General features: G+C 40.6%; 1 pseudogene; it reads right to left on the bottom strand.

Moving 5' to 3' along the window:
• Nucleotides 1-11330: 11330 nt before the first annotated feature.
• LOC118923581 (protein lin-28 homolog A-like) lies at nucleotides 11331-11932 on the bottom strand (annotated as a pseudogene).
• Between the last annotated feature and the right edge of the window lie 3766 nt (nucleotides 11933-15698).

Consider the following 15698-nt stretch of genomic DNA (forward strand, 5'->3'; position numbering starts at 1 on the left):
GGTGGTTGTTTGGTAAAGTTTGCTGAACTGAGTGGAAATGAATCAGAAAATGTGCTGGCCTGGGAACTTATTAATTAATTCAACTATTTATACACTCAGTAGATATTTATTTTACTGAGTACTTACCATGTGCTTGAAAGTTTTCTAAAAAATATAAACAGAATTAAGGTAAATAGACATTAATGAGTTTAATGAATTCAAATCAAAAAAGTAAAAGAAAGGTTTGATATTAAAAACCTTCTTCCCTCATACCCATTAGGGTGGCTATTATTAAAACAGACAAATAGAAAATAACAAATGTTGCTGAGGATGTGGAGAAATTGAATCCCTTGTGCCCTTCTAATCCCAATGTAAATGGTGTAGCTGCAGTGAAAAATAGCATATGATGTTCCTCAAAATTGAAACACAGATTTACATTATCCAGCAATGCCACTTCTGGGTATATATCCCAAAGAATCAAAATCAGGGACTAGAACAGATATTTGTACACCCATGTTCATAGCACCACAATTCACAATAGCCAAAAAGTAGAAGGAATCCAAGTACCTATTGATGAATGAATGGATAAACAAACTATGGTCTATATGAACAATGGAATATTATTCAGCCTTTAAAAAGGAAGAAATTCTAACACATGCCCAACATGGACAAACCTTGAAGATATTAGGCTAAGTGAAGTTAGCCAGTGGCCAAAGGACAAGAATTGCATGATTCCACTTGTATAAAGTACAGAGAGTCCCAGATTCAAGGAGACAGAAAGTAGAATAGAGGTTACCGAGTACCAGGGGAGAGAAGAATGGGAAATTATCATTGAACGAGTAGGAAGTCTCACTGGGAGATGATATTAAAAAGTGCTGAATTTGGATGGTGGTGGCAATGGCAGAACTATGTGAATGTACTTAATGCCACAGAACTTTATGCTTATAAATTGTTAAAATGGTAAATTTTATGTTATATATATATTTATTTAACCACAATTTCAATTTTAAAATATGTTTAAGAAGCTTTCCCCTCCTTAGGCTTAAAATGCTCTTGTGATAGGTAAATTCATGCAACTTGGCAGATTTTCCAGTTCTTTCAAATAACTGAGCAATTCTTTTCACCTACAGAATTTCTTTTGTAAGCAGCTAATCTTTCTGGAAAGTTCAACTATTTCCTCTGGTTTAGACCACAGAGTCTGAAACAGATACATCATCAAATTTTATTTTAGAAAATTTGACATCCATAAACTACTCCCAATTTAGCTTTGTTTGGTTTGGTTTTGAATTTTTAGTGTCAAAGTACTCCTGAAGAAAGCAAAGAGACACACTACACACCATAGGTGATTTAGTAGTGATATAACTTGACCTTATGAAAGCCTAATGAAGCTCCATTCCACCTACAATGGAAGTCACTTTAATAGAAAAGTAGCTATAGAAGGCAAATGTGGCACTTTGCATTTATTTTGGTTTATGAAATTGATTATTTGCTTTCCTAATGAAGCAATAATGTATTTCATGTCATCTGCAGAATGTTTAGGGAGCTTCATTGTATTCTTCCCACATTTAACATTTTCTTGCAGAAATAATCAAGTTCTATAGACATGCTAAAAAGCCCTTGGTACATCAAGTACTACCTTTTTTAATAGTGTAAACAATTTGCATTTATAGCCCCTGAAAATTCTGCTTAGATGTTTTGCCAGCAGAAGAAGTCACAAGTCTATTAGCTTTCCTCCTGAAAACCCATAAATTTTGGGTTCAGTGGCAAGGGAGCCTCTCTACACTTGTTAAATTTGCTTTTTAAAATCAGTGCTTGCTCAGAAATATAGAAGGCACCATGGGGTTTGTTTAGCAAGAACTGTCTAAATAAGCATGATTTTCTTTTCTCAGTGTCCCTCAATAAGCTCATCAGTGATGACAGTTCTCTGTGCCAAGCTCTCCCATCCATGATCAGGCTGTGTGGGACAATTCCAGGAGTGTGACACTGGGAAGAATACCAGCTTTGAAACCAGCATGATTACCAGTAGAATCTTGAGAAATTGCTCAACTCTTCTTAATCTCAGTTTTCTCATCTGAAAAATGGGCCAATATCTCCTATATGGCAGAATGACTATAAGGATTAAATAAGATATATGTAAGACTTAGCACATAAAAGTTGGTCAGTAAATATTAGTTGAGTCTTTCTGTAGAGCTGTTTTAAACCATCACTGGATGGATCAATTTGCAACCTATTGTGTGCCTACTTTTGTGTTGGGGATTAAACTTCTAATCGAGGGAAGCTAGCAATCTAAGAGGAAAATTAGGATAATATCCAACGATGTTAAGAAAGCAAGAAAAGATGTAAGATAATTGGTGCTAAGTAGGGTGGGACAGGCTGTAAATACTGAAGCAGTTCCATGTGAGCTTGGCCTGCCAAGGAGACTTCTTGGAAGAAGAGGGAGCTGAAGTGGCACCAGCTTTCTAGAATGACTGGGGTTTGGATTGTTGGAAACGAGAATACAAGGCACTAAATATAGTAACTAAAGCACAAAATCCTTAAAAATAAGATCTCTTTGGGCCATCTCGGTATTGACCATAAACATAACTTTTCTCATGACCACATTTACCCTAGAAAGAAAGATTTGAACTTGTCCTGCCACTCTATTAACCATAGCCATCCCACAAAAGTTCCAGTAATTAATTCCTGTGCTCTCCTCTTTGCTCTTTAGATTTTCTTTCTAGTTTTTTTAATTTTGTTTTTGATGGAGAAAACACTGAATTAATACTCAGATCTGAGTTCAAGTCCTTATGTGTCCCTTCCTTTGGGGCTTTGGGAAATGCGTAAACTCTTCCCCACACCAACTTCCCTTCCCTGCTGTGGCTCAGAACCTGGCTGTATCCTGTGCTCTGTGGCTACTTCGGCTAGAGCATCTGAGCTTCCCCTCTTTCAGGTTAGCTAACCCATCAGAACTACCTCACTCATTAATGACAATTGGCCCCTGACTGTTAGATGACCTAAGAAATATGGTCCCATTACAAATCCTAAAGAGAAGGTTTGATTTATCAAAGTTATTGGGTGGGTTTATTTCATTCTGCTGGAGGTTTTTCTTTTTTCTCCTTAGTGAGGTAGAGGCAAATGGTTGAAAAGGAAGTTGGTTGTGGCTAGTGATATCTTGAAGGCATTTTGCAACTCCAAAGCCTTATTATGTGGTACCAAATGTCAAATCACAATTCACCTCCATTAAGAAATAAGTACATAATTCCAAAAATCAGACCTACAGTGGTCAAAATGATAAAAATCAAAACTGTCAAATTCATTGGTGTTTAAATAAATGAAATAACAACAAGATACTATTTTTGCCTATTAAATTGACAAACTTAAAAAAATGATAGTAACTGATGCTGGCATAATTGTGGGGTCAGTAATATCTCATACATCACTAATGAAAAGCAAATCAATAAGCCTTTCTGAAGGGCAAGAAGGCAGAATTTTCATTAAAGGCATATCTTTAGACTCAGCAATCCCATTTCATAGAACTTGTTCTAAGTAAATAATTTGGAAAAAACTCAAAGATTTGTGTATATCAAAAGATGTTCATAACTGAGTTTTTACATTAATGAAAAAGTTTTAAATAAGTTGAGAATTCAAAAACAGAAGAGAGTAAATATATAGAAAACAACTGTATATGGAATGATGCACCATCTAGTCATTAAAAATTATAGCATAAGTGTACACATATTCTTTGTCATAGAAAATTTTCACAACACATTACTGTTGCAGGGATAGCAGTATTAACTCCTGCATGTATACATTTTTTCTCCTTTACTGCAATCTCCACTTACTAAAGAGTAAGTTGTCCTGCTCACCACTGTCCTTTAGTCCCCAGCGTAGCACCCTACACTTCCCCAGCAAGGGCCCTTACCTTTGCTAATGCAGATTCTGGAGAATGGCAAAGAAGTAAGGTGACCAGACTGCACAGGCAGAATATGAGGGACAGGACTTAACCAAGTAAACAAGTTGCCCTATATGAACAGGTAGAAAGAGGGGTGGGGCAGAGCGGCTCTGAGAATGTAAGAGTTTAGGCATTGGGAGTTGGGCATGGGAGATGTCTTCAGCAGCTCTTGGTGCAAACAAAACAAAACAAGATAAAAAAAAAAAGAGATTCTCAAGAGAACAGATTGTTAAAGATAAAACTGCTAGTAAGAGTACCCTTCATAGCCATCAAGAAACCCAAGGACAGAATGGAACTAAGTGTACTTTGGGTTCAAAGATTCTGTGTCTTTAAGGCAACTCTAGAAAAACAACATGGACCTCTTGGATTTATTGAAATATATGAGTATTTCATTAATTGAGAGAGAGTTGAGAAAGCAGGTTACAAAAGAGTACACTATTTTTTACATTTAGATGTACATATTTGCACAAGCAAAATTCTAAAAGGGTATAAAGTCACAATCTCTGGGTAGTAGGATTTTTCAATTAAATTTTTCTTTTTGTTTATCTGAATTTTCTAATTTTTCTACAATGGGTACATTATTTATGTGCTTAGCCAAAAGGAGGAGGAAATTAAAACACAATTCAACACTGAAGCTTGGGCACAAATGCTCAATGCTATACTATGTTCAGGATTATATTCCAGAGTTCCCATTAAAACAGCTGTTTAAAGAAAATTCTTGCTTCCCCTTCCCTATGTGTGTTTGCTTCCCATGTGTGAGGCCCCACAGCCATTGGGGTGAGACTCCACTCCACCATTCCCTTGGAATTAAAGGAAGTTCCATCTCTGGTAGTCTCTGTGCAGTCCCTTTAGTGCAAGCTAGTTTTGCAAAAAAGCTTGAGTTACAGACTACCAGCTGCACTGGAGCCATCAGTGTGAGTCACCAAAGGACAGCGAAAGTGAACATGAGATAAACGAAGCATAGCAAGAAAGAGTATCACTGAACCAAACGTATTATTCACCATAAGAAGAGCTATTCAAGACACAAAAATTCACAGTGGTGTTAGGGGAGAGGAAAATGTGAGACACTAGACAACCACATTGAAATCTTTAACTCAAACTATAGGAAACAGGGAACTGAGGAAATGTAATGTATTAGGTATATAGTGTATCTCTGTATAATTTCCTGTTTATACATACACACTGTCATCAAAGGGGAAATAAATAAAATGTGAATTAGCTATCTTCTCATGAGTTAATCTGAGACTTTTATATACACTCACATTGTTATCTTCACAGACTAGCAAGAAGTGTTTATATAAAAAAAATACATAATTGGATGAAGAAAAGAATAACATGTTTAATGACTTCTGACCTGGAACGGTAATGATCAAGGGAAAAAAACTGATGACTGTTATTCCAATTATAGGCCTTTGAAATGGCAAATCTAGCTTCAGCTCTACTGCTCGCACTTGTAACAAGCATGTAATAAGCATGTAATACTTGTAACAAGTATCTTTTTGCCTGTCAAGCATGCCACTCTAGTTTTATCTGTGAGCACCAGCCTTCCCAACTCCCAGGCAGTGATGCTCATAGAGAGTCATCTCAGTCCCAGTCAGAGTTGAACATTAGCTAAGCTGTTGTAACAACAAAGCCCAAGAGTACAGTAGTTAGGTGACAAGGTCCAAAGCTGGCAGGAGATCCTGGACAGACAGGCTCTCTCCTCCCCAAGGTGATCCAGGGACCCCGGTTGTTTTCACCTTGCTGTATCCTCACTGCCTTTCTCAATTCTCCCAAGCATGTTATACAGCTATACCATTCTAGATGCATCTGAGAAAATGTAATGCATTGTATACAACGGCTGTCTGAAGGCCTTAGGGCTTAATTCCTTCCTGGAACTTCTGTCTGAGAAAGGCTCCTAGGGTACTGTCTACATGGATGAAGGAGGCATAACCAGCACTCTGTCTGCATTTCAGCATGTGGAAAAGGGACAGAGCAAGCAGGGAGCAAGCAATTGTTTAAAGTGAAGCAGGAGTAGCACATTTCATTTCCACTCACGTTGCATTGTTGAAGACTTGGTCACACTAAGCTTCAAAGGAGAATGAAATGTTCTCTGGCTAGGAGACCATATGCCCAGCAAAAACTTATTGAGGATGCTATTACTAAAATAACAAAAAGGAAAATATATAGTGGGTGACAAATAGTTTCTGCTTCAGGCACAGTGACCTAAGTATAGCATTCAGCAAACACATTTGTTCCTCCACTGTCCCCTGCCAACACACACACACACACACTAGTGGAGATGGTGCCTGCTGTCATGGAGCTGACAGGTCTATAGGCTTATATAAAATTGTGACTATTTGTTTTCACCATTAAAAATAAGAATCTCAATGAGCAGTTTTTGGAAGTTTGTGGTGAGTTAGGCACAGTACCAAGTAGCTTTCAAGCATCTCTTTTAATCTGTATCCCAACACCCTGTTGTCCACAAAGCACATGTCACAATCCCTGCTTCTTTGTATAAGTTGCTACCTATTTGGTGCTTCTACTTTTGATAAAAGACAAATACTATGATGATGGAGACTTTGTCTACATCCCTACGGTCTAAAGCAGTGCTGGCACATAGTAGTTGTTCAATAAACATTTGCTGAATGAATGAGTGAATTCATGACTCTAAAGTCTATGCTCTTAACTATTATGGAATGTCCCCTTTCTGAAATAGTAAAAATCATCTTATTTTGAAGGTCTTGAATTGTCTTTTGTAGGGTGCTCATCCAGTGGAAGAAAAACACTAAAACCCAAAGAAGGTATGTAGTTTTCCACAGCCACAAAACAACTCCATAAGGTGATCTCTGTAGAAATAATTTTATGCAGGTGTTTTAATTGCATACTTGCAATAAATAAAGTGATTTGCTTGAAATTATTGACTTTCTACTTTTAAAATGTGGCTGTTCAAGTTTACAAGTCTTACTGCTGCTTCATCATTTCTACCTCACGCCTTTCCCAGTCCTTAACTTACATTCACTGTCTGCACTTGTTTTTCACTCTTTAAAATTCAAGTAGTATTCAGTTCTATCAATAAATTTTGAACTAAATAACTTCTTATATGTTTTTGCCTCAATTTCTAAGCTTTCAGGAACACATATTGTGGATCTAATGATAAGTTAATTACTCTTTCATTATATAGCAGTTATTTATGATTTAAGATAATCCTTAGTTTTAAGTAAAATATAATTGAGGAAAAAATACCATCTTCCTTTTGAGTAAGCACATAATAGCACAAAAGCCAGAACTACAAACAAAGCAAGAATTAGTTCTGTGCTCTGCATAGCAAGCACTTACTATAACATATTAAGTGAGAAAGCATATGTGAAAATACTTTAACTAAAATAACTCATAAAAAAGGAAACAACTGCAATTTCTGCTGAATCAGTAGTGATGTCACCTTTTTAATACCTGATATTGGTAAGTTGGACTCTTTCTCTTTGCTGATTTCACCAGAAGCTTGTCAATTTTATTAGTCTTAAAAAAAAAAAGACCTTTTGACTTTGTTGATTCTCTTTGTTTATATTTGTTTATGTTTGTTTTTATTAGTATTGTTCCTTCTACTTAAAGTTTATTTTGCTCTTTTTTTCCTAACAACTCCATGAAATTTCAGCCTTTCTTCATTTCTAATGTGTCCATTTAAAGGTATGTATTCACATCTCAGTTCTGTTTTAGTTGCATTCCACACATTTTAAATGTAATATTTTAAAATAGTCATTCAGCTCAAAGTACTTCCTCATTTTCATTATGATTTATCTTTTGACCTATGGGTTAATAGAAATGTATGTATTTTAAAATTTCAAAACATGAAATTTTATAGTTTTTATTGTGTTGATTTCTTGCTTAATAGCTTTGTGGTTAAAAAATATACTCAATATGATTTCAATACCTGAAATTTGCTAATGTTTGTTTTTTCACACAGTATTTCAGTTTTTAAAAATGTTTTATGTGAGCTTTAAAAGAATATGAATTGTTGAATATAAATTACGTTGTTTAAATCATCTATAAAGTTAGCTGTACTAACTTTTTCTGCTTTTTCCATCAATTTTTGAGAGAAATATATTAAAATCTCCCATTATGGTGTGTGTCCATCTATTTCCTTTTGGGGAGGTGAGGGGCTGTATGAATAGTTGCATACAAAACTAAAAATTCTTAAATTCTCATATTGAATTAAATATTTTTTCACTATGAAATATCTCTATTCATTTTAAATAATGTCCCTTAATTTTTAATGTGTCTGATATTAATGTAGTTACACCAGATTTCTTGTAGTTAGTATTTGCCTTTCACCCTTTAGCTTTCAATCTTTCTTTATCCTCAATATTTAGACTTGAATCTTTTAAACAGTGTATAATTATTTTTCATCTTTCATCCAATCAAGCGATCTTTTCATTTTACTGGGAATATTTATTCACATTTAATGGAATTCTTCATATATTTGGGATAAATCCACAATTTTATTCTATACTTCCCATGTGTTACAATTGCTCTGTCTTTTTTTCTTTTTCCTTTTCTTCATTTGGATTGAGTATGTCTGGTTCAATTTCTTCCTCCTCTACTTTGGAATGAATATTTATTTATCTTTTTAGCATTTATCTGTGCATTACAACATGCATATGTAGCTTTTTCTAATTCTAAAAGTAATCAATACCTTTATTCTCCTTCAAGACAATACAGGGACTTAGAACACATTAGGTTTTCATTTCTTTTTTTTCCGTTTATGTGCTACTGAGATGTGTTTTATTTCTATCTGCTTTTTTTTTAAAGTCTTTATTCATTTTATTTTCCCAGGGTAGAGAGGAGAAGGGAAAAAGGTCAGCAAGTATGTTACAAAAATGATAGCAAATGGGAGAGAAGTACCCGACACAGCAAAATCAACTATCAAATAAACACTCCCCAGTTTAGCCCAGGGGGCTGAGACTCCGGCAGTTCAGAATTGAGGGGAAGGGTTCAGGAAAGGGACAGACAGATACACGCTTTCCTACCCCCCCTCCCTTCCTCCACATAAATTCAAGATTTCACACAAAGCTTTGGTTTCTAGCAGTAAACATGGAGTTACATTCACCCGTCTCCCATTAAACAGTCTTGTAGCCACTTTGACATAAACTTCTTGCACCTCCATAAAAGTTCTTGAGTGACTTGAATATACATTCACCTTTCCTATCTTGGTATCCTAACCCCACTTTCTAGATGGAAGTTTTCCCTCAACGCTTCTTTCTACCCTAGAATTAGAGATTAAAGTAGGTCTGATCCATCCAAATACAGCAATTTTAGTGTTTGGCGTGAATCACATCAAGGAATGGTCTTGACTCAGGAGACTGGGAACAAGGGATGTAGAGTTCTTAGCTTCTTTAGGATTTTTGCACGTCATTTAAGAGCTGTGGAGACACCCCACAAATTAAATGCGTAAGTGTGGGTGTGTGGGCTTTTATGGGGGGGATGGGAATAGAAGAGGAGATAGGGTAGGAGGCAAATTTTTAGGACAGAAGTTGATCTGGTCTGAAATAAGAAATAGGGGAAGGGTAACACAAAGGATGTTTCAAGACCCCCACACTTCAAGAAGAAGGGTCCCCAAGCTTATATTACAGATCATTTTGCCTGGCACAGAACCTTTTGTCAAAAATGCTTTGGCTATTTTTCTCAGCACAAAAAGAAGTCTGTAAACAAAACTCCAAAGAACATGAAGACCGACACATTGAATTTACACAAACTAGGCCACCTAGCAATCCCCAAATTGGCTACTTGTGAAGTCCTACAAAGCCCAGACAAATAAAATAACTAGAGGTGGGCAGCAACTGGGGGAGACAAGAACCCAGCATCAGACACACATCACCCAATATGTTCTATTTCATTTGCCCTGTTTCAACATAGTAAGGTAGGTTTGTAGTGATCTCACAGCATATGAATGAAACCCCCTTTATACCTTTAGCTAATGACACCAGTCACTGCTGCAGCAGGGCAGGACATTGGCTGTGGGCACCGCACACAAGCCGTATCTTATGGGTCCCTCTGAAAGCCAAAGAGGAAAAACCCACAATTTTTAAAGGTTAAGGAATTTGGTCCTTGCTTCATATATCCATCCCTGGGCAGCTCAAGATGGGTACAGAGGTATCATACTTAAAACCTATCCTTACCAATTCACATTTTTTACACACACACACACATATACAGTAGGCCTACCCCAATCCAGTGAAGGATGGATGTGATGTAAAGCGAGTCCTGTGCCCTGGGATTAGAGGTCTAGAACAACCCTTTATTACACATTTAGACGACCCTCCCCCGATCTTGGCTTCCCCTCTGTCCCTTTCATCAGACCCAGCCTCTCCTAACATTTCTCCACCACCTTTTCCTGTTCGGACCAATGTCTAATCTTCTAGGAGGAGATCAAGTCATGGGGCAACCCAGTTACACCTACTCTCCCATGAAGCGTTGAAGGTGGAGGGGTTTCAAGAAGACACCATGGCAGAAAAGCCAGCTCTAATTGGCAAAAATGGGGTAGTTCAAGAAGCTCTACACTCCAAATAGTTGTTCTCCCTGGTGATAAAAACAAAAAATATTCCTGCTGTGCAGACAGGAGCTGCTTCTGACTTATCCCTGAGATTGCTCATGTACCTGAAAACACAGTGCAGGAATGAGGGCCTTCAATCAAAAGACACAAAAATATAAAGCCAGAATATTTATATTATGAAAAAAAAAGTTTAAATGCACAAGATACATCATTCGCACACAGCTAGTGCAGCTGGCATCCTGGAGAAAGTGAGGCCCAAGGTGCAGTTATCCAAGGGAGCAAATAAATAAACTTGTATAGGCCCAGAACAGGGTGGGAGTGAGCTTAAGAGCAGCCACTCTGCAGCTGTTTGCCCAACCACCCTTTGCCTGTCTCCACAACCCACTGCTTGGGACAGTTCTCAACCCCTTATCCCAAGAGTGGGTTATGAAGCAACAAGATATAGAAAAAACCCTGCCTTACTCCTGAGATTCCCTCCCACAGAACGTAGTCACTTGTGGGTTGGGTCCATCAATGTGGTCTCATGCTTAATCTTTTCACTCTGGCATGGGAAGTATTATTACATACCCTCCTTCAAAGGCAAACAACTTGCCTATCCAGGTCACTTCCAAAAGCTGGATATTCTGGGAGTAGAGACTCAGATAAAGAATACAAGGAGGGATTTCCCCCAAAGCCCTCACGTGCATTTGGATGGAACATGGAGTTCCTTTGCCTTACCCCTTTCCCCTGCCAAGAGGGAAGAGGGGGTGATGCTGTGGACTCTGGCCTGCAATACATGGCAGTGCCAGCTGCCCCCTGTCCACCTTGTCCCCACTTTCTCCACTCTGCTGGATTGATGCCTGCTCCTCAAAACTTCCTGCTTGCAAAAGGATAACCCCCATGCACTGTGGCTCAATTCTGGGCCTCTGGGAGCAGGGAAGGGCTATGAATCTCCTCTTCCTCCCACAAGTAGGCTGGCTTTCCCTGTGAAGCTGGGGACCTGCTGGGCCTTCAGTGGACACGAGGCCACCATATGGCTGAGGCTCTCGCAGAAGTGGCCCGTCTTGGGCTGGGGTGGCGTCTTGCATTCCTTGGCATGACGTTCTAGACCTCCACAGGTATAGCGCCTGTCTCCCTTTGATCTGCCCTCTGCATGTTCTTCCCTTTGGGTCACCTCTCACTCCCAATACAAAACACCCCACCGGGACCGTGACTCGGATAGATTCCAGGCCCTTAGCCAACTTCTTAAAAGTGAACTCCACTGCCTCACTCTCCTTCAGGCTCCGGAAGCCCTCCATGTGCAGCTTACTCTGGTGCACAAAGACATCCGCTGCGGGGTCGAGTGCGACCCCAGCGCGGGCCGTCATGGACAGGAAGCCGAACCCCATGCGCACGTTGAACCTTTTACAGATGCCGACACCGTGCAGCAGCTGCAGCTTCTCTGCCACCCGGGTGGCGTCCTCTGGTGCCTTGGCGCGGCCACCTGCAAACTGCTGCTTTGACACAGAGCGCATGGTAGTCGGCTGAGCCTGCAGCCCCGAGCCCCTGGTCAGGCAGCGGTGGGCCCCTGAGAAGTCCAGAGGCAGAGCTCTATATGGTTTTTAATCCCTCAAGACGTTAATACAATTGTTTAACACAAAGTTCAATTAAATATACTCACATATTTAACATTTCCTAAGCTTTTCCTTTCTTTTTGCATTATTAGGCCTTTTGTTTGGGCCCTTTTTTTCCTACTTAAAGTGAATCCTATCGAATTTTGCGTAGGCGTGGGGGGGAGGGGGAGACTCCATAGGTGTCAAAATCTCTGATGGTCACTTTTACTTTCCATCCTTGAAAGCTGTTTTTACTTTGTAGAAAATTCTAGCTGATAGTTATTTTCTTCAGCATATAGAAGATATTTCCTTGTCTTTTGACTTTCATTAATAATAAGTCCACTGCACTGTCATTTCATTGAGACTGCCTTTAAGAATTTTTTTTTCTCTACTTTTCTGTAGTTTTTGCTATGATATGTCTAGATGTAGATTTTATTTTATTTATCCTGTTTGGGTTTCCCCAGTATTCTGCAAACATAACTGATTGCCTTTCATCGGTTTTGAGTGTTCTTAAATACTGTTTTTCAAATATCATCACCACCTCATTTCTGTTTTCTCCTTAAAAGGAAATTCTAAAGATATTCTTAAGACATTCTCAAAAATTATAAATTCTGAAGCATTCTTGTTAAATATAAATTACCCCTCTCTATTTTATCCTCCATATTGCTTACCTTCTATGTATCTCCCCTTCCTTTTACTTCACCTTGTTACATGCAGGAAATTTCTTCTGACTTATTTTCCAGCTCATTGATTTTCTCTTTAGCTATGCCTGACTACTAGTGAAAGGAAAGGAGCGACACACAGCAGCAATTCACCGGAGAATTCCGCTTTATTAGGGAAAAGTGCTGGGTTATATAGGAAGGGGCATGGGGTGATTGTGGTGTTACTTCTACGGGGCTGGTGGCTATTGGCTAGGTGCTGGGATTAGGGGGGCGAGGGGTGATTGGGTTCAGATGGCGCCGGCGGGAACTGAGGACCCGGAAGAGAAGCAGGAGGTTCGCCATCTTATGGGTGGGGGCCCTTCATTCCCCCCTTTCTCCTCTATGGGGTTGTGGACGTTGCTTTCTCTCTGACTGCTTCCTGCTGAATGGGGGCAGAGAAGGGAGTGAGGGCTTGAGGACTGGGAGGAAAGGGTTGATAGGACTCCCCACAGTAAGGACGAGTAGATGTGGACTTCTTCAGGTTGGAAATCAGTGAAGGTTCCCTGTAACCATAGGTCGAGGACTTGTTGATTCCAATTGTGCCAGGAGGATACGGGTGTCAGAAGCCAGGCGTCTGCAGCCATTGTTTCCAGGAACAGTTTCCAGCGGAGAGAGGGGTCCATCTCAGCGTATGGTGAGGAGGTTACGTGAGGGTGAGGGATCTTCTGTGGCTAAAAACTGTTAGTTCCTGAGTAAAAGCTGGTTGAAAGTTTAATTAGAGATTTTACCGACTTGGGATTTGATAAACTTTACTATACAAGGTAAGAAGAGACAGGCGAGAAGAATGATTATTATAGGGCCTGCAATGGGCCACAGCCAGGTGAGGAAGGGGTTTGTTAGTATTGAAGAGAATGGGTTGGAATTGGAAGCAGAGTGGAGGCTGGAGGCAAGGTCGGTGAGTTTGGTAATGTCAGTTTCCACGATGCTGGATTCGTTGATGTAATAGCAGCACTCTTCCTGAAGGAAGACGTAGGTGCCGCCCTTTTCAGCTGTAAGCAGATCTAAGGCCCGCCGGTTTTGAAGGGTGACCTTAGCTAGCGAAGTGACCTGTCTTTGGAGAGAAGCCAGGGAATCAGCAGTGGATGTCAGGGCTCCCTCAAGTTTGGCGTTGAGATCTTTAATTACCCATAGAGAGTGACCCAAGGCTCCTCCCGAAAACCCTGCCCCAATGGCTGAGGTGGTCAAAGAGATACCAACCATGATGGGAAGGAAAGCAGCCCTTTTTGTGCGCGAGGGCAAGGGAGGTTGGAGCTCAAGAAATTCTGCCATGCTGTAAAGTGTAAGCTGTGGGATTAGGGTGACGAGAATGCAGGGTATATTGGAGTTGGGAGGCAGTGAGTGAAAAGACTGCCATTGCACCAAAAGAAGTGACCTGGTTGCGTAAAAGTCTTAGAGCCGGAGGTAGGGGTGTAGATAGAGAGACAGTGAAGTGCGCTGGAGGGGGTAGGGGTTGGGCCTACACAGTGGTGGATGGTGAGATTATCTGCGTATTCTGGTTTCCATAGGGGTATGTCTGCCAGGGGACGGAAGGGTTGACCTTCTGCATGGAAGGAGTAGTTGGAAATATTAAGGGGCACGGCAGCCAGCAGTGGGCGCTGTAGTGATGCGCACAAGAAACAATTGGCAGTGTTGAGGGTGTGGTTGAGAAAGATGGTGGTGTCTGGGATGAGCTGTAACCAAGAGTAGGAGCGGGGGTAAGAAGATGAAGAGGCACCATCAAGAGTTTGGACAATAACTTTTTCAGAATGTCCGATGTCTGATGCAACTTGAGAGATCTGGGAATGAGAGGGAACATACTCTCGAGAGATATGAAGGGTACCGTGGGGGGTTGAGGACCCCCCATAGTAAACTGAGGCTGTGACTCCAGTGACCCATTGAGAGTTCCAGGGATCTGGGATTAATAAGGAGAATAAGCTGTTGGGATATTTTATGAAACGGTTGGAGGAGTAATAATGTGGGTACCGGGAGTTACCCATGTAGTGAAATGGTGCAAGACCAGTAGGGACATCCCCCGTAGGTGTCTGGCCATTGCCTGCAATAGGCTTGTTTTTGGTCATAGAGGAAGCAGAGGTAGGGAGAATAAAGGTAGCTGCTAGTGAACACTTCGGTGGAGGGAGGAAAGTGGAGGTATAAAGGCTCGGAGCAGCCTTTCAGAGGGCAGTCTGATGTGGCAATGAGGGTAGTAACTTTTGTTTGATGCTGTGTGTAAGTCTGTCTGACTTTGAATCACCATACAAAGGAGGCTGGGGTGGCGGGGAAGAAAATAGGAATGAGGAAAAAAAGCGAGAGATCAGTAAAGGAGGAAAAAGTCATGATTCGGGTATGGATGGCAAAGGGGGTGAACGGGAGATGAGGAGTTTCAAGGGATCAGCGGGATGAGGCGTGGTAGAGTAGACAGCGTCTTGGGCTGTATCCGAAGGACTCTGGATTGTGACCGATGGGTCTTGAGTGTCCAGAGAAGGTGGGTCCTGGGTGTTTGGTTTCAACCTGGAGATATGAATCCAAGGGGTGACAGAGTTATCAGGCAGTAAGAGCTTGGTGGCCGAGGGGGTGCAGTGAATAACTGGGTGTGGACCTTCCCATTTTGGGGTGAGAGAGGGCTGATCCTCTGGCGGCTTATAAAACACTAGTTGGCCAGGCTGTAAGACAGGAGGATTTTGGGAGGCGGATGGATCTGGAAGGACCCAATCCTGATATTTCCACAATTCGGTGCGGAGGAGAGAGAGTAGCGGAAGGGCCATATTGGGAGGAATCGGTCCTTTGTGGGAAGGGAGCCCTGGGGGTAGAATTGGGTGGCCGTACATGATCTCAAAGGGTGACAAGAAGGACGGTTTCTTTGGGAGGGCCAGAATGCAGAGTAGAGCTAAGGGAAGTAGGCGAACCCAGTCAAGGTGTAGTTCTAGAGATAGTTTGGTCAGGATGTCTTTTAGAGTCCTATTGGCTCTTTCTACTTTTCCCGAAGCCTGTGGTCGATAAGGACAGTGTAG

This window comes from Manis pentadactyla, chromosome 3 (genome assembly GCF_030020395.1).
Source record: "Manis pentadactyla isolate mManPen7 chromosome 3, mManPen7.hap1, whole genome shotgun sequence".
In the NCBI taxonomy this organism is placed as follows: Eukaryota; Metazoa; Chordata; class Mammalia; order Pholidota; family Manidae; genus Manis; species Manis pentadactyla.